General features: G+C 45.0%; 1 pseudogene; it reads left to right on the top strand.

The window, feature by feature from the left end:
• Window positions 1–6,318: 6,318 nt before the first annotated feature.
• On the top strand, window positions 6,319–9,609 carry LOC103558391 (sialic acid-binding Ig-like lectin 8; annotated as a pseudogene).
• Window positions 9,610–19,077: the final 9,468 nt, after the last annotated feature.

The following is a 19,077-nucleotide window of genomic DNA, read 5'->3' as shown; positions in this document are numbered from 1 at the left end:
AAGTGTTTGCCCGATCTGTCATACTAGGTGAAGGCATTTCTGTCTATTTTGTTCACCATGAACAATACTTGCCACATAATAAGCTCCCAATAAATATTTTAGAAATTTTAAAAAAATGATGCAGTTGCTTGCGAAATCTCTTTCTCTAGCCCAGGTCTCTTTTCTGATCCCAGCACTTTCATAACTGTCTTGATTTGTCTATAATGGCATCTTCAGTGCTTCCCATCCTGCTAGATGGTGAACCCATGGGGGCAATGACTGCATCAGTTTGACTCCCAGAGCACTTCAGAAAATCCTGTTGATAAGATAAGTCAGAGAGAAAGCTCTGAGTCAGGTCGATAGATGCCCAGGAGGCAAAGACAATTAAACTCAGAATCTACCATTTTTGTAGACAGCAGTAAGTGAAGCTGCTCTTTGTCCTGGAGGGAGACATGATCTCAACCCTCAAGGTTGCTCCCTGAAAACACAACCCTGAGAACTTGCCCAGGTAAGGAGCAGTCACAGCATTATGTTTTGGGCAGGCTCAGCAGGACATGCAGGAGTACGAGGGACTCAGGAGACTGTCTTTACCAACAGGTGCTTTTGCTCTTCTTTAGTGATGTGGAGGACCTCAGAATCTTCTCATAAAATTCTTCTTTGCTAGGCTTAACTAAGGAGTCTGTCACTTGTAATAAACATATTGCTATATAAGCCCGGAACATTTGACTGGTTCCCCATCAGAAAATTAGGAGGATGCTGTTCATAGAGAAATCTCAATACTGACATTTCACAACTCTGTTTTCTCACTTCCTGCTTTGTTTGATAAAGTTGAAAAATAGTTGACTGGAAGGAAGTGACACTATGGGAAAATAAATATTCATTTTATGGTCATAAATCCTTGCACTTTCCTCCTTCTAACAGCAGTCAGACTTTGGTTACTTTCCCTAAACTCGTCCATGTGCCTCAAAAGATTTGAACTCCAGAGTGTGGGATGCTTGTGTGAGCTTCATCAGTTAAGGAGATTCAGGTGGGAAATTGGCTGAGCAATACTGTTGTAGAGAAGATAAGAGGACAGACAACTGAATAGTTCTAGTCAGGAGTGTGAACTCTTCTGCTCTTTGTTCTAGAAAGTTTATTCCAATTACCAAATGAGAAAGAACTGGAAAAACTGATCATCTCCAAGGGCAATGAAGTTTCAGCACTTTAACTAAAGATAAAGTGGAAACAAAATAAATGCCCAACCTCATTGGAGAGATTTACTGAATATAGCACATCTCCTCCTAATGAAACCAGTGAGAATAAAATTTAGAAGATGAGAAATTACCCAGAAAAATAAGTAAAACAGAATGACATAAAATCATACCTCCTATAGGATCAAAATGAGAGAAAAAAATGTCTTGAAAAAAAAAAGACAGTATACCAAGATGACAATCAAATGTTGTTGGCTTTGGGGAGTGGGACCTGGTGTCGATGATGTTATAGATTATACTGTGGGAAACATAGAACCACATGTGTGGCATGGTGCTTGGCAAAGAATAGATGTTCAATCAACGTTCAAGGGTGAATTTGTGACAACATGGATGGTCCTTGAGGGTATTATGCTGAGTGAAATTAGTCAGAGGGAGAAAGTCAAATACCATATGATCTCACTCATAAGTAGAAGATAAAAACAACGACAAACAAACACATAGCAATAGAGATTGGATTGGTGGTTATCAGAGGGGAATTGGGGGGAGGGGAATTGGGGTGATTAGGCTCACATGTGAGAGGATGGACTTTAATTAATTTTTGGGTGGTGAACATGATGTAACCTACACAGAATTCGAAATATATTACGATGTACATCTGAAAGCTATATAATGTTATAATCCAATGTTACTGCAATTAAAAAAATAAAAAATTTTAAAAAACCAAAAACATTCAAGGTTGAGTGAAATTCACCTGGTTTCTCCAAGTTCTAGATCTTAATGTCCTATTTAGTAGATCGAAAATTTTACCTAGCAACATCTCCTAAGAAAACATCTTCTGAAAATATGAAACATATCTAAAACATAATAGCAAATTTGTTGTTGACGCCATCACGTTGATTCTGACTTCCAGCGACCTTGTGTAGAGCAGAGGAGAACTCTCCCTGGTCTTTGTTGCATCATCATTGTATTCTCTGCCACTATATCAGACAATGCTTTGCTTCTGCTCATAAGGTTTTCATGACCAATTTTTTCATAAGTGGATGGCCATTTCCTTCTTCCTAGTTGGTGTTAGTGTGGAAGTTCTACTGAAAACTATCCACCATGTGTGACCTGTCTGGCATTTGAAATACCAGTGACATAACTTTCAGCATCACAGAAACTTGCAGCTGCCTCAATATGACAATCCTGGTTTCTCCATTTCCTAGGGTAGTGACAATTGAAAATATGTCACCCTGTGTGTCTGTGCCTCACCTGCTCTGAAAAGTGGGGAAATAAGAAGCCCCACCTCAGAAGGATGTTGTGATACATGTAAAGCACTGTATGCAGGTCCTGGCAAAGGTGTGTGCTCATTGTGTTCTGCTTCCTTATCCTTTGAAAATGCAAGGTCCTGCTGGTGACTTAGCCTGATGCTCAGAGTGCCAAGTCCCATCATGTATTAAATGAACATGGGACATTTCAGTAAAAGGAGCTAAAATTTCACCAGCAACATCCGAACCAGGAAATGAATAAAACAGCACATCATACACTTCTCCGTGGGGTCAAGTGGAAAGAGTCAGTAGTTTGTAGTGTGGTGCTGAAAATATATATCCTGACCCTGAAAAGTTACCTATTCTTCAGAAGCAGGAATATAGGGGGGACATTTGGTCTGAAAGAACGCTGAGAATTTTCACTGAGATGCCCCAATAGGCACATACGCTCACTCACATGGGTGGACAGGCCTGGATAAAGTCAATGAAAAGAGGGCCAGCCCTGAGGCCAAATGGTTGAGTTCGTGCGCTCTGATTCGATGGCCCAAGGTTTCGCTGGTTTGGATCCTGGGTGTCGATGTGGCGCCACTCATCAGGCCACACTGAGCCGGTGTCCCACATGTTACAACTAGAAAGACTCACAACTAAAATATACAACTGTGTACTGGGGGGAGATGGGGGGAAGAAGCAGAAAAAAAAATGATTGGCAATGGTTGAATTAAGAAATTCTTCATAAAAGATGCCAAAAAGAAGATATTTGCAATAAAAACAGCTGAGAAATGGCTTGTATCCAAAATATTTAATAATATGCTAAAAATTGATGAAAAAATATCAAAACCCCCATAGAAAATGAACAATATAAACAAGCCCTTCATAAAATAAGAAGTTCAAATTCCACATTAGTATATGAGTTTCTCGATCTCATTAATTGTCAAGGAAATGCAAATGAAACCCACAATAAAATTCCACTTATTTTCAGGATGGTTAAAATGAAGAAATAAAAACAAGAAAGTAACTGGAATTACAATATCAAGAATTGAAGCAACTGGAACTCTCATGAAGGTAAATTTTAATAACCACTTTGGAAAATGTTTGGCAATACCTACTAAAACTGAATATGCACATACCCTGGTCCTGAGAAATTCCACTCTAAAAATACCTAATAAAAGTGCATGTACATACCAAAGATGTGTTTACAGCAGCACTATTTATATAAAGGAGGGGTGGGATTTTGGGGGGTTTTCTTTAGAGATTTGTTCCTACAGCTACTCACCTGTCTGAGTGTCAGCTTCCTCCTCCATCTGATGAGAGGGATCACCCCCTCTCTGTCAGAGATGTTGGGAAAATTAAATGGAGACAGATATGTATAGGGACGGTGCAGAACCCTCACCATCCCTGCTCTTGGCTCAGTGACAACAGACTGACATTGTCCATAGGACATCACTGAGTGTGGACACAAGGACAAGGAGGAGAAGCAGAGGTCTTCCCCGTCCCTGAGTCCCTCCTCCCAGATGGGACTGAGGCCTCTCCAGACCATCTGACACCTTGACCCTCCTGAGTGCAGACAGAAGGTCCCTGTGCTGTGTGATCAGGCCCCTCCACAGAGCTGAAGACGTCTCCAAAGTCAGTATTTAACTTGAATCAGCACCACGGACAACACCATGGCCCTTTCCTATGGATCCTCAGGAGCCAAGTGAAAAGAACGTCCCCAGCTGGGTAGCTGATTCAAGTTAAGTGCTGACTTTGGAGACGTCTTCAGCTCTGTGGAGGGGCCTAGGTAGCATAGCAGCTGAGTTCCTACAGCCATGGCTCCGCTGAGCAGGCCTCCTGTTTGGCCATAGCACACAAAGGTTCTGGTAACACCTTTCCCTCTTGTGTCCCTTTGGGCCTATGAGTGGTAATGGCCTCTTGCTGTTGCTAGTCGCTGCGGATCACACCACCCCTTGTTAGTTCCCTTAATCCTGACCACACCTCTGTAATCTTTTTTTTTTCTGCTATATCTCCCCAAACCCCACCCCTGTACACAGTTGTACATCTTAGTTGCCAGTCCTTCTAGTTGTGGGCATAATCTTTATTGAAATCTCTTTGAATAAAAAAAAAAGAACGTCACCAATGTGCAATGGTCTGCCCACTGCTAGGGCAGAGATGGTGTTGGTCATAAACAGAGTACAGAACCTAGTAGCAAGTGGAAGATCTCAAGAACAGTGGGAGACTGACTGGGATTAAGAACGTAATATCTGAGAGTCCAGGAATTTCCAGGATACCAGGATCACCTGTGGAATTCACATCCTTTGGACTACTTGAGATTCCCTACCACGTCTACATGGTCCAATCCTCACTGAGACTCACCTTCCAGTCCAGAAGAACAACAGCCCCTCCCACCCCAGCCTGTGCTCCCCCATCACAGCCACCTACCCTGTGGCACTGGAATCGTCAGGTAACATGTCTCCCAACCAGATGTTGTTCTCCTCAAAGAAAAGGGCTAGATCTGTCATTTCACCCCTTCCAGGAAAACTGAAGGCACAGTGTACATGTTTGTTGAGTAAATGAATGATCAGATGAATGAAATTTCCTCCTTCACTTCACAGGAAGAGTTGACAATTCTTCCCACTCCAATGAAAGTAAGCTTCTTGTCTCCCATCACAGTGAAACCGGGGCAGACAAAGATGCATGAGGAGGGTCCCTGTGCAGACAATGGTGCATATTACAGGGCACCTATGTGATTTGGCCAATTCACTTGCCCACTCTGGATCTCAGCATCTGCTTCTGCAAATTGGAGAAGTGCGGCTAGAAGGTTCCCAGCACTGATGACCTGTTGGTCCTAGTTCCTCTTTGGCATACAGTTAGTTTCTCTGTGGCTTCCCCATGTCTCTCCTTCCCATTCTTCTGCTTTGCATATTAGGGACAATGAGAAATAGAGTGGGCGTGGCCAAGCTCTTCTAACCACAGATGCTGCAACTGCTCCAGCAGGGTGAGAGTGAGTGGTCAGGGCAGGGGGGCCATGGGGGATGGGACTTTAGTACGAGATTCCAGCTGAAAATGTAGGAATTGGAGATGGTGTAGGAGTTCCTATGCTGGTTCAAATCCTGCGCCTTCCTTCTCCATGATCACAGCACTGACTCTACTCCAGGCTCTGGGTGTTAGTTCTTGGAAGGGGATAATATGGGATGGGAATAATCATGAAGTCGAATAGAAGAAAAGAGACTGTAATATTTTCTGTCTATACAAAGTCTTAAGAAAAGCGTGCACAAAACCATAGTAATAAAGGCAGCATGGTCAGGTGATAAAACTACAGAGAAAAGCAAGGAAACAATTGGAATTACAGTGAGGCTGGGGCCCCTTGGGGGAGTGGAGTGTGAGGATAGGGAGGGGGATAAAAGGGGAGGTCCTGGGTGCTCCTAACGTTCTATTTCTTGTAGGGTGTTCATTTTGTGATGAATCACTGAGTTGTCCTTTTGTAGACAGTTCCCTTCATGTGTCTTATTTTTCCCCCAAAGAAGTTTCAAGGAAAAAGACTTGGGTCTGAGGAGGCACCACCTCCCTGGAGTCCCACCACTTCCTCCCAGCCCCCACCACATAGTCAAAATAACATTCTAAGAATTCAGATGCACGTCTCTTCTCTCAGGAAATCCTCACCATCCATGAGGGTGGACAACCCCCAGGTTGGCGTTCCTCACTCTGTGTCTCCTGCACGTGTGTCCATGTCTTCCCATCACAGGGAGCTCCAGGTGCTGGGACATCTGTAGTCTCCCCACTGGACAGAGACTCTTGGAGCAGCATCCAGGGCTGGTGTGTGATTTTGTGAGCAGAGAGGAGTTGCCCCTCACATTGATCCTGAGGGAGAAAGGATAGTTGACCTCCTTCATCTCCTGTGTTCCTGAGTCCCTCCCCTGGCCAAACCAATGTCCACAGACATCTACAGCCTGTGAGTCAGGGGGTCCGACCAGAAGGAACATGTTCTCACTTTGCAGAAAATGGCGCTCTGAGGGGAGGGGCATCCATGGGGAGGCAGGAGATGGAGCTTGAGCCCTGCACGGGTTGTGATTTGGTGAAGCTCTCATCCTCTCTGGCCCAGTGTCCTCAAGAGTGGATGCAGGTGGTGGATGGGTGACTCCAGGGGCTGTCCCTCACCCAACAGTGTCAGGGGGTGAAGTTCTTCTGAGGAGAGTCACTGTTCTGACCTCACTCTCATCTTCCTTTTGGCGCCTCCTCTAAATCTTTAACTTTTAGTTCCTGAGAAAGAACCTTGAGAAACAGACTTTCCCTGGTGGAACCTGGGACCGTCAACCTCAGACATGCTGCTGCTGCTGCTGCTGCTGCTGGCCCTGCTCTGGTGGAGGGAGGGGGCTGAGGGCCAGATGTGATTGTGATTACAAGCTGCTAATGCAGGGGTTGGTGACAGTGCAGGAGGGTCTGTGTGTGGGGGTGGCCTGCACTGTCTTCTACCCCCAGGATGGCTGAACTGACTCCACCCCAGCTCTTGGCTACTGGTTCCAGGAGGGGGCTAAGGAACTCAAGCATGCTTCAGTGGTCACAAACAACCCTGACTGAAAAGTGAAGGAGGAGACCCAGGGCCGATTCCACCTCCTTGGAAACCCCCATACCAACACCTGCTCCCTGGACATCAGAGACACCGGGGGGAGGGACAACAGAAGATACTTTTTGTGGGTGGAGAGAGGAAGTACAAAATGGAATTACTTATCTACCTCTCTCTCTGCGCATGTGACGAGTAAAGAATGGGCTATGTGAGAGGCAATAGGAGAAGCACAAGGGGGTGCCAGGGCAGGGCTGGCATAGGACCCCGCTCCTGGAAGGGGGTTGGAGGTACATGGTGTTGGAGCTCAGAGGGAGGAGCTGATACTGAGATTTGTCTCAGAGGCACACCTCAGACCCTCCTTTCTGAATCCTGTGTCACCCTCTCTCCCACCAGCCCTGACCCAGATGCCAGACATGCTCATCGTGGGGACCCTGGAGTCTGGCCGCCCCAGGGACCTGACCTGCTCTGTGCCCTGAGCCTGTGAGCAGGGCACACTCCCCATCTTATCCTGGAAGTCAGCTGCCTTCACCTCCCTGGGCCCCAGGATCCACCTCTCCTCGGTGCTCACCCTCACCCCACGGCCCCAGGACCATGGCACCAACCTCACCTGTCAGGTGAAGTTCCCTGCAGCTGGTGTGACTGTGGAAAGAACCATCCAGCTCAACGCCATCTGTGAGTGCAGGGCCAGGACGCCTGGTACCCTGATGGGGTCCTGAGGGCAACAGTGATGGATTTGTCAGAGTCTTGGACACTGCTGCTGGGTCTCAGAAATATGGCTGGGAGGGGGTGAGGAGGATGCCCACCTCCACCCTTCCCCCATTTATGCAGCTGCTGAGGTCAAAGGCCAATGTTCACCCAGCCCTCAACGCTGATGAGGGTCCATTATGACTTACTGTCCCAGACTCTCTGCAGAACTTGACTTCACTGCCTTCCAAGGAAATGTAGGTAGGCAGGTGCAGGTAGGAAGGAATTGCAAGCATCTGTCCCCATTGGCCCCTCACTCCCTTCAGATGTCTCCACCCCTGCTTGACTCCACAAGGAGAACAAGGCGACATACAAAAGGCAGAGGCGCCCTTATCATTTGTCCCCTGATGACTCCTCCAGGCTCGCCTTTTTATTTTCCTTAACAAGCATTGGTTTAAGTACTTAGGGACAGGTAATATATTCACATGGTCAAAAATTAAAAATGCATGGAAGCGTGTGTCCTCAGATGTCCAGTCCCCTCCTGGGAAGTGACCAGTGTCCATAGGCTGCTCTGAGCCTTGGTTTGTTCACCTGAAGGGTCTGAAGGGTCCTTTGACATCAGTAGGACAGAATGTCCTCATTCTTCTCTGTGACTGTGCAGTATTCCATGGTCTGGATGGATTCTAATTCTGTAGCTAACTTTTGTACCATGGCTTTCATTTCATTCTATTAACAGAAATACTGCAACGAATAATCTTGTGTCTCCTTTCACAAGTATGTGTGTGTGTGTGTCCGTGGGATAACTTCCTAAAAGCAAAATAAAGCTGCTTCATATGTTCTTTCTAGTTTTGAGAGCTATGGCCAAGTTGTTCTGCATGGAGGGTGGACAAGTTTACATTCCCACCAGCGAGGGGGAAACTGTATGTTTTCCTGCACTTCAACTTATGTCTGTGTGTCTCTCCTCATCCAGTCTCCTTCTGCATCCTTCCTCTTTGGATCTCTTTGTCTCTCTGACCCTCTCTCTCTTGTTCTCCAGAACCTAAATCCCTGAAGAACAGCTCATCTCTTTCAGTCCTGGAGGGCCAGTCCCTGCGCCTGCTCTGTGTTGTCCACAGCAACCCCCCCGCCAGGCTGAGCTGGGCCTACAGGATCCAGGCCATGAGCCCCCCACAGCCCTCAAACCCTGGGGTCCTGAAGCTGCCCCAGGTGGAGTCAAACCATGAAAGTGAATTCACCTGCCAAGCTCAGCACCCTCAGGGCTCCCTGTGCCTCTCTGTGCAGAGTGAGTGCACCCGTGGATTGGGGAGGGGCGAGAGGAGGAGACAGCACCCACCCCACCCTCAGGTCCACCTAGCATCCCTCTGAGCTTCAAAGAGGAGCTTAGATCTGGTCTGTGTTTGGTTGTGAGCCCCAGAATTTCCCTGGGACCCAGACTGTCACTGTTCTCTTCCTGCCAGGCCAGGGCTGTGGGGTGGGGCGAGGGCTGGGAGGAGGAAGTCTGGGAAAGAAGTGGGTCTTGGAAGAGAGCGACTGGGGCCAGGACAGGAGTCTGGGGACACTAGCCCCTCTTTGGGGGGGGAGATCAAAGGAAAAAATACAATGCAATATTTTTTTAAGTTAAAAATGAACATAAAATAAATTCCATGATGAATAAAATATCAACATTTTAAATAATGACAGGCTGTAACCCAGCTCTTGCATGCCTCACTGTCTTCATCCTAATCCCTGCCTCCCCTCCCCCATACCCCCAGCCATATGCCCCTGGTTTTGTATCTGGCAAAGCGGCCTGAACACAGAAGTCTAAGGTCCTGCAGGGAGGAGGAGAAACCAAGTTTTTGGAGGGGAATCACCAATAATCTAATCTGTCTGCAGGAAAGTGATGTCCTTTATCAGGCGTGGTGCTGGGGGCATCAAGGGAGCAGGTGCTACTACCCAGCCCTTCCTGTCCTTCTGCATCATCGTCATCATGTGAGCAGTGACCCTGGGGAGGGAGGGAGAGCCCTGGGTTGGGAAGGGCAGGCAGCCATGGAATTCCTGAGCCCAGAGCTGGAGAGACTGGGTGGGTCAAGAGCCTGAAGCAAGGGCAGAAGGAGGTCCCTGGCACCTGGGCGAGTCTGTTATAAACCTCTGGACAAGGACAAGGGAGCCTTTATTCTCAACCTTGGGGTCTCTGGGACTACCCCACCCCTCTCCCACCTCAGTCCTCCCTCCAGCCCTTTAAGTGAGAACAGAGGAGGGGTCTGTCTGCCCACTGCACCCTCAGCTGGCCAGACTGAAAGACTCTCTGGTCTCTTCACTCAGAGTGAAGTCTCAAAGGAGGAAAGCAGTAAGGCCAGCAGTGGGTGTGGAGGACATGGCCATGGAGGGTTCAAACGTTGTCACGGGGTCAATGTCTCAGGTGAGTGACTTGGGCGTCTTGCATCCTGCCTGGATAACTCTCCCAGGATGGTCTCCTGGATAATCCAATGCTCAGCATGGCCAAAAATGCTCTCCTCATCTCCTCCTCCTCCTCAAGTCAGATCCCCATCTTGCTGACAGTATGACAGCCCCTCCTCTTTCCTTCAGGCCATGCACGGAGGAGTCACCTTCTCTCTAGCCTTCGTTACTTCTGTTACAGTCAAAAATTCACCATGTCTTGTCCATTTTTTCTCCTAAGATCAGCTAACATCAGTTTCCCTCTCTCCATCTTGATCCCCATCATTGCTGAGCCTTCAGGATCTCTTTCCTGGACTCCTCATCTCCCTGTCGCTCACCTCCCCTGCCCTACACAGAGCGATCATCTGAAAGCCGTCATAGTCCAGTTCGTCTGCATTTGAACATCTGTTTGTCCCCATCATCTAGAGCAGGGGTCAGCAAAGTTTCTTTATCAAGGGCCAGATAGTAAATATCTTTGCCTTTGTTGACCATACAGTCTCTTTTACAGCCACTCAACTCTGCTGTGGCAGCATGAAAGCAGCCTTAGACCAAATGCAAACGAATGGGCATGACCGTGTTCCAATAAAACTTTATTTACAAACACAGACAGTGGGCCAGATTTGACCCATGAGTTGTAGTTTGCCAGCCCTTGATCTAGAAAATACTAATTTAAACTCCTCTGACTGCAGCCCTGCATAATCTGGCCTCTCAGCCCCAACTTCTCCAGAAGGGCTTGGATTAGGGTGAGGAGAGTGAGGCACTCACCTCTGATGCAAAACTTAAAATGATGCAAAAAAATCTCAGCACTCTAATTAGATACCGTTTTAAACCACTATTTTTCAAAAATTGAAATTAATTTAAAAATCCACGATGAGCAAAAATGTCAAAACTCTAAATAATGGTATGATCAGTAGACTGAAGTTAGTTAATAATTATGTAAGATCATAACTTGGTCCAGAGAAATTGCCACACAGGGCAGCATTCTTGGTTGAAAACGAGAGAAGCAGAGAAGGAGATTTTGAAAATATTCTTTCTGTGTTTGCTTCTAGTAAAGCCAGGAAAGCAAATAATAATAAATTCTGATTTGGGTGCGCACAAACCCTTAAACTTAAAATAATGTTTTACTGCGCATCACTTTTCAATTTTTCAATAATATTTAAATGATTTTAATGTTCTGGGGAAAAATGATAATTAAAACACACAAGAACATACATATAGAGGCACGCTTTTTTTCTTCCACCTCAGGCTCCAACTGGTTCAGAAGCACATTCTCACTAATCCTGGATTTATATACATGTTTGATATTTTTTTCTATGTGGTTTTCTTTTGCATTAATATTGATCTTATAAATCTTGCCTCAAAATGTTATTTATCTGAATTACTGAGGCTTTGGCTCACCTTTTAACTTTGCATTTCGAGTGACTGCCCCACTTGCCTCACCCGGATCCCAGCCCTGCGGTCCAGTCCACTTCCTGCCACTCCCCCTGCCTCCCACTCATTGCTCCATCCACACTGGATTTTTCATCATCATCAACCAGAACAAGGTTACTCGTGCCTCCGGGTCTTTGCATGGACTGTTCCTCCCTCCTCTAATGCTCTTCCTTCCCCATTTGGTTGGAGAGCAACAAGCATTGGGGCTGCCAGCTGTGTTGATAGACTCAGAAAAGTTCGATAGTTGTAGTTAAGTAAAGAAGGACTGTCATTCAGGGAAGCCATGCACCTGGGTCATCTGCCAAGTCCAGAGAGGTGAGGACAGAAGTGACCATTCGGACTTCAGTAGCAGAGGTCACTGGTGTGCTGGATAACAGCAGTGTGGGGAAGTGCTTGTGTGCGTGCAGGAATCTTAATATGAATAATCAAGAGAGACTGGGAGGAGCACAAACATTACAATTCTGCTGAAGCGTTCTCTTGTCAAGGGAGCAGGAGAAAAGGATGCTCCCAGGCAGCACCTGTCACTCTCGACCTTGTGAGTCTGTATTAGCTTCTTGTTCTCACTGTAATGAAGTATCACAAATCCAGTGGCTTTCAGCAACATAAATTTATCATCTTACAGTTCTGGAGGTCACAAGTCCAAAATGGGTTTCACTGGGCTGAAAGGAGGGCGTTGCCAGGCAGGGCTGCGTTCCTTCTGGAGGCTCCAGAGGAAAATGCATTTGCTTTTTTTCAAACCTCTAGAGGGCACCTGCATTCCTTCTTTCATGGCTCCTTCCTCCATCTTCAAGACCAGAAGCATAGCATCTTCAAATCTCTCTCAGCTTCCTTCTTTCAGTTGTCAAGACACTTGTGATTATATTGGGCCCACCCAAATAATCGATGAGAATCTCCTTATCTCAATATTCTTAACTCCATCTGCAACATTTCTTTTTTCATGTAAGGTAACACACTCACAGGTTCCAGGGGATTAGGGTGTGGACATCTTTGGGAGGCTGTTATTCTGCCTACCAAAGGGGCATAGTTTCTTTGACTGACTTGTTCTTCCACAAAACTCTGAGCTTCCCAAGGGCAGGCGCCATGCCTGAATCAAGGCCGTGTAATTCTCTCTCACTCACCCAGTTCCTGTCCATAATATCATATTTTACAATTAGATATTTATTTCTTTAAGTAATTTTTTTCTGCCTCCCTCAACTAAAGAGTAAGCGGTAAGAGGTCACGGTCTGTGTCTGCCTTTTCTATCTCAGTGCACCTGGCCACCAGTGAAACATGGCAGTCATGCACATCAGGATGTAGTGAGGGGTTGGGAAGGGGTTCATCTAGAGAGGTGGGGGAGGGTATCAGGGTGGATGGGACACCCAGAGGAAGTGACTGCTGGGAGGTGAGTCTTGGGGTTCAGGTTCATCATTCCTGGGAGTGGATGGAGATGAACACTGTGTGTGTGTGTGTGTGTGTGTGTGTGTCTGTGTGTGTGTGTGTGTCTGTGAGAGACACAGAGAGAGAGAGAGTCTATAGGAAAGATGTGCCCAGGTGCGTGAGCTCCTGAAAGTCTTGTGAGGGTCCTGTCCCCCCACCTCTCACCCTCCCTTGTCCACAAGGACCAGGTCCCTCCAGAGGTTGCATCTAGGTCTGGAAAGGTCCATGAGCTGCGGGGGTCCTGCTAGTGGAAGGGTCTCTCCAGGGACGTGGCAGCCTCCTCTGCCCCTTACAGACCTGTGACTCTGGCCCTGAGCTGCCGCGTCTCCATCCTCCATCCGGCCTTGCAGGATAGACTCTGAACCACGGGTGGGAGGGACCAGGAGGATGAACTCCGGGGAGTCCAGGTCGTAATCTTTATGACTTTTTGTTACCTTTAGTTTATTATTTGTCTTATTTTTTAAAACTTATTTTCACTATTCTGTCCCGGTTACCAAAACCAAAATCAGTTTTTAGGAAAACTGATAAATAAGGAAAAGCACAAGGACAGGACTTCAAGACTTTTGGAACGTGTGTCCAGCTTTTGTTTTTATTTCCTCCACACTGCTGTGCCCAATTTTTACATCACGTTGTCCCATTTTACAACCCATTGCTCTCCCCCTGGACAGCATAGTTACGTGTCTCCCAAGGTCATTGCATATTCCTCCATGTGGCCATTTTGAATGGCTGTAGGGCATGCTATGACGTGCCTGTACCAAAATGTATAGGACCAATTCCTTGGTTGTTGGACCTTTAGGCTAGTCCTAAAATTCAGCATTAAGAGTAAGGCTGCAGGGGCGGAGCAGAGCAAGGCTATGCAGGGGGGAGCTATGCAGAGATGCAATGTGTCTGCATATTGAGGCCTGATAGAGAGAAAGATGGAGACACAGACGGAGAGGCAGGCTGAGTGAGATCCAGAGAGGGCAGGGGGAGAGAGCACACCCCAGAAATGCTCAGTCCACAAGGTCTTTCACACTGTGCCTGGGAATATATTCATCTTTCATTTTCATAACAATAAATACTACTTTTTTTTTTTTAAGGAAGATTAGCCCTGAGCTAACGTCCACCGCCAATCTTCCTCTTTTTGCTGAGGAAGATTGGCCCTGAGCTAACATCTGTGTCCATCTTCCTCTATTTTATTTGTGGGATACCTGCTGTAGCATGGCTTGATGAGCGGTGCATAGATTTGCACTCAGGATCCAAAACAGCGAAACCTGGGCTGCCAAAGCGGAGAGCACAAACTTAACCGCTACTACAGTAGTTCAGCCCAAACAAATGCTACTTTTTTGATTGCAAGAAGAATGCATTGGCTGTAGAAAAGTTGGAAAATTCTTAACAAAAAAACAAAAAAAATAGAATGAATACTGTTTTCCTAATTAATTTAGAATGATTTGTTACAAATATTTATCTAAATATATCTTCAAAAATATATAAATATTTATAATAAAGAATTTAAGTTACATAAATATATAAGTATTTACCTAAATATATATATATTTATACATGTACACATTTTTACATGAATAAATATACAAATAAATAAAACTATTTTGTAACTAAAATAGATATACAATCATTTATTATAATTTAATGAGTACTGTTCAAAATCACCTATAATAGTTTGACCACCTGGAGATATATCCAACTTTTTCCTATGACTCTTTTCAGTTTTGATATATTATACATACTCATGCACATATGCATATTTTTACAGAAGTGGAATCATACCATTAACTGTCCTTCTTTATGTGGGCTTCTCTAATGTTAAATGCAAGTTTAGTCAAAGGGGGATGAATAGTCACCTCTGAGTGTCTGCTGCTGTACTAAGTATCTCTGAAGTCTTCTACTGTATCCTGAAAACCCATATGAACATTTGCAGCCTACTGCAAAACACATCTGTGCTTGTTTAAATAAGAAAATAACATATTAGCTACCATTGAAGTTATTGAATTGGTCTTCTCCAGTGTTGGAGGATAAGTCACACCCCCAGAAGACAGGTGAAGTTGATCTTCTGCCTTTAGCCCATCTGAAGCACACCCACCACAGGTGCTGGGTGCCTGGGGTGACTGCACCCCACCAGAGAAGTGTGGCTCTGTATCATCATTGTTCATTGTTAACGGCCATGTAGTATTCCACTGAATTGGCCTTGGACCTGTTTATTGAACCAGTCCATTATTGGGAACAATTAGATTTTTTCAATGTTTCATCTTTTATACAAACAGCAGCATGAACAAATGTTGGCTAGTCCCATTTGTGGATCTGACATGAGGCCCAGAGATGATCTTGGGGAATAAAGAATTTAACCTTAGCCAAAGACAGCTCTGGCTTTTGCCCTTGGCTCCTGGGAGGTAACCTCTAAGCTCTTAGAATGTCCTGCCTGATAAGAGTGTCTTTGTTGACTTGGATGCCTTGGACCACACCGGATTTGTAGTCTAACAATGGGATTTGTGATGGAGCTGTTGGGTCATATGGTATCAGGTCTACGTCTGGAGGGGCTAGAGACGGAGTTCAGCCGTGAGGGCAGTCACCACGTCTATGTGACAGAGCCCCAGTAAAAACCCTGGACCCAAAGGCTCATGTGAGCTCCCTAGGTCAGCATATGTTCACACACTGATGCTGGGAGGAGCTGATGCTGTCCTTCACTGTGCTGCAGAGGACACCTGGAAGCTCCAGATTTGGAATTCCCCTGGACCCTGCCCCTGTGCTTCCTCCCTTGACTGACTTTAATCTGAATCCTTATGCAATGATATGCTGTAGCCATGAGGATAAGAGCTCTCAATGAGTTACGTGAGTCCTTCCAGTGAATTATCGAAACTGAAGGTTGTCTTGGGGAACCCTGAACTTTCAACTGGTGTCAGAAGTCAAGGTGGTCTTGTGGACTGCCCCCTGACTCTGCAGGACTGCTGGGTCAGAGACAGTGCAGAGCATTAGAGGCGAGAGTGTAGTTAAGAGAAGGAATCCCAGACCACATTGCCTAGTTTGAACCAAATGCTGCCACTTACCTGCCACGTAATCTCAGCAGGTCACCTTCCTCCCCTAAGACTCACTTTCTCCACCTATAAAATGAGAATATTAAATGCTTCCTCTCCATGAGGCTCTTGTGAGAATTAAATGAGATAATATATGAAAATAGCCGAGAATAATGCTTCACACATAGACAGTTTTAGTAAATGTTAATTCCTATCGTTATGCATATTTAAAATCTTTTTATACACATTACTAAACTTTTAGAAAAACTTGCTCTGACAGGATTCCCAATCACATTATCACATTTTTTCAGGGAAGGAAGGTGGAATTAATCAAGGAGTGTTTTCTTAGCAGAGTCGGGTATTTCTGTGGGGAAAGCAGTTCTGGCTATACAATTTCTGGGGCCCAGTGCAGAACGGAAATACAACGGAAAGATGTTGTTAAGGGTCTTTAAAAGGCAAATCTTCTCCTTTTCTTCCCCAGTCCTTCTTTTGATTTGTCTTGGTGCTTTGCATTTGTTATTTAATATGATTCTAAGAAAAATTAAAAATGCAAACTATGAGCACAAATTTTACTGTTCTTCTTCGTACTGTGCAATGTCAGTTTTAAATACAAATATAAGAACATTCAACTGATACTTGAAACCACAGAGATTGCATGATTCACATTTTGCAGATGGTACAGGCTTGTGCATCTTGTTCTTAACAGAATAGCGAAAACACTGGACAGCATTAACTCAAATTCTCTTTTGGAGGTAAGATATACAAAACAACATTACCGTTTTAACCATTTTTAAGTACAGTTGAGTGGCATTAAGCACATTCACATTGTTGTACAACCATCACCACCGTCCATCTCTAAAACGTGTTCATCTTCTCAAAGTGAGACTCTTTATCCATTAAACAATAACTCTTTGTATTAGTCTGCTAGGGCTCCTGTAACAAAGTACCACAGACTGCGTGGCTTAAACAACAGAACTCGATTTCCTCAGGATTCTGAAGGGCAGAAGTCCAAGATCAAGGTGTCAGTGGGCCTGGTTGCCTCTGTGCTCTCTCTTTGACGTGTGGACAGTCATCTTCTCTCTGTGTCCCCACGTGGTCTTCCCTCTTTGTGTGTCTATGTCCTAATCTCCTCTTCTTATCTGGACACCAGTCCTATTGGATTACAACTCATCCTAATGACCGTGTTTTTAATTATGTTTTTGAGAGTCCTGACTGGAGGTTAAGACTTCAACATACGAATTTTGTGGGGGAACACAATTCGGTCCATAACACTCCCCATTAACTCAACTGTTTGTATTTCACTTTCCGATACACACACACTTGACCAACCTACTCCACCTTTGGTTGCTGATGAGTAACAAAGGAATTCTTGGTGCCTCATCTTTTCCTTTCCTCTGTGTCACCGTTTTCAGCATAAGTGGTTGGTCAATGCAGGGACGTAACATAATAGGAAGGGATTTGACTGGATTCCCCAGTTGATTGTGTTTCTTAGAATGTCATTGATTTCTTCCTGCATTCAAAGCAAGTTGAAGTTAGAACAGCAAGTGCAGCCTTTCTCAGGGTTATTAGCACCCCCACTTTCTCAGTCTCGTACAGAACATACTTACCTGTACTTACGTTGAGCCTCATCAAACTCCTGCACATTGTTGTTCTACCAGAATTCTACACATGATGCATTTTGAAAGTGATATTCAATTTGGGTGAGGAGGTGCGGATGTCTCTGGTGGTGGCAGGGGATTCCTGAGGTGCTTTGTCTGGGTGAGCCTTTCAGAACCCCAAGGACAGTAACTATGCACAGAGCAGTCTATGTGCAGTCATGTTGGTCTCTCGATTCAATACTCAGGTTATCAAAACTATAAATCCCCAAACCCAGTTATTCTAAAGCTTTTAAAATTCAATTTACAAATGCTTTTATAGATATAATGAACTTTAATACTCATTGATGGATTAAATTAATGTGGATAGAATAAAAACCCTTTTAAAATCTCAGTGGTTTAACAAACACAGTTATATTCCCACAAACATTTTAAGCTGCATGTATAGATTTTTTAAAAAGCATTAATCAGCTGTTTGGGTTTCACTTTCCGCTACACCCCGTGGCCAAGTGGTTAAGTTTGCACACTCCGCTGCAGGCGGCCCAGTGTTTTGTTGGTTCAAATCCTGGGCGCGGACATGGCACTGCTCATCAAACCATGCTGAGGCAGCGTCCCACATGCCACAACTAGAGGGACCCACAACGAAGAATATACAACTATGTACTGGGGGGCTTTGGGGAGAAAAAAAAGGAAAAAATAAAATCTTTAAAAAAATAAAATAAAATCTTAAAAAACATTTCAGGGCCTGGCTCAGTGGCATAGTGGTTAAGTTGGCACGCTCCGCTTTGGGGGCCCAGGGTTCACTAGTTCAGACCCCGGGCATGGACCTACAGACTGCTTATCAAGCCGTGCTGTGGCAGATGTCCTCCATATAAAGTAGAGGAAGATGGGCATGGGTGTTAGCTCAGGGCCAATCTTCCTCAGCAAAAGAGGAGGATTAGCAGTGGATGTTAGCTCAGGGCTAATCTTCCTCAACCAAAAAACAAAAAAAACCACTTCAATTGTATGACCAAATAACAAAGTCTTTGCAGGTACTCAAAAGTACCCTATAAATCTAATTAATTAAACATATAAATAGAGGGACTCAGGTTCTTTTAAACATCCTGATATTGTTTATTAACTTAATAAGACCGTCTTATACCATGCAACAAAAATCTACAAGTCACAAATGGCTGGTTCAATTGCATGTTTTAAATTGCATTTTTAAGGCTAACTTGTGTCGCTAATGTGTCACGTCATCCTGAACACCAGTATTAGTTTCCTGTTGCTGCTGTGATGAATTATCACACATTTTAGTGGCTTAAGACAACATAAATTTATTATTTTCCAGTTCTAGAGGTCAGAAGGCTCAAATGGGTCTTATGGGGCTAAAATCAAGGTGTCAGCAAGGCTTCTCTCCTTATTACTAAGGGAAAAGGGGGCATGGATAGTGCAGGAGACCAGCAGGCTCCACCACAGAGAGCACCTGATTGGATCTACTTGGTAACACTCAACATGGAGCATCCTCATCAGATAGAACTTTGTGCCAAGTCACTGCAAAAAAGTGTCCCTCCCTCTATCCAGACTGTCCATGGC

Source organism: Equus przewalskii, chromosome 9 (assembly GCF_037783145.1).
Source record: "Equus przewalskii isolate Varuska chromosome 9, EquPr2, whole genome shotgun sequence".
In the NCBI taxonomy this organism is placed as follows: Eukaryota; Metazoa; Chordata; class Mammalia; order Perissodactyla; family Equidae; genus Equus; species Equus przewalskii.
This window is presented reverse-complemented; position numbering and strand designations above follow the sequence as displayed.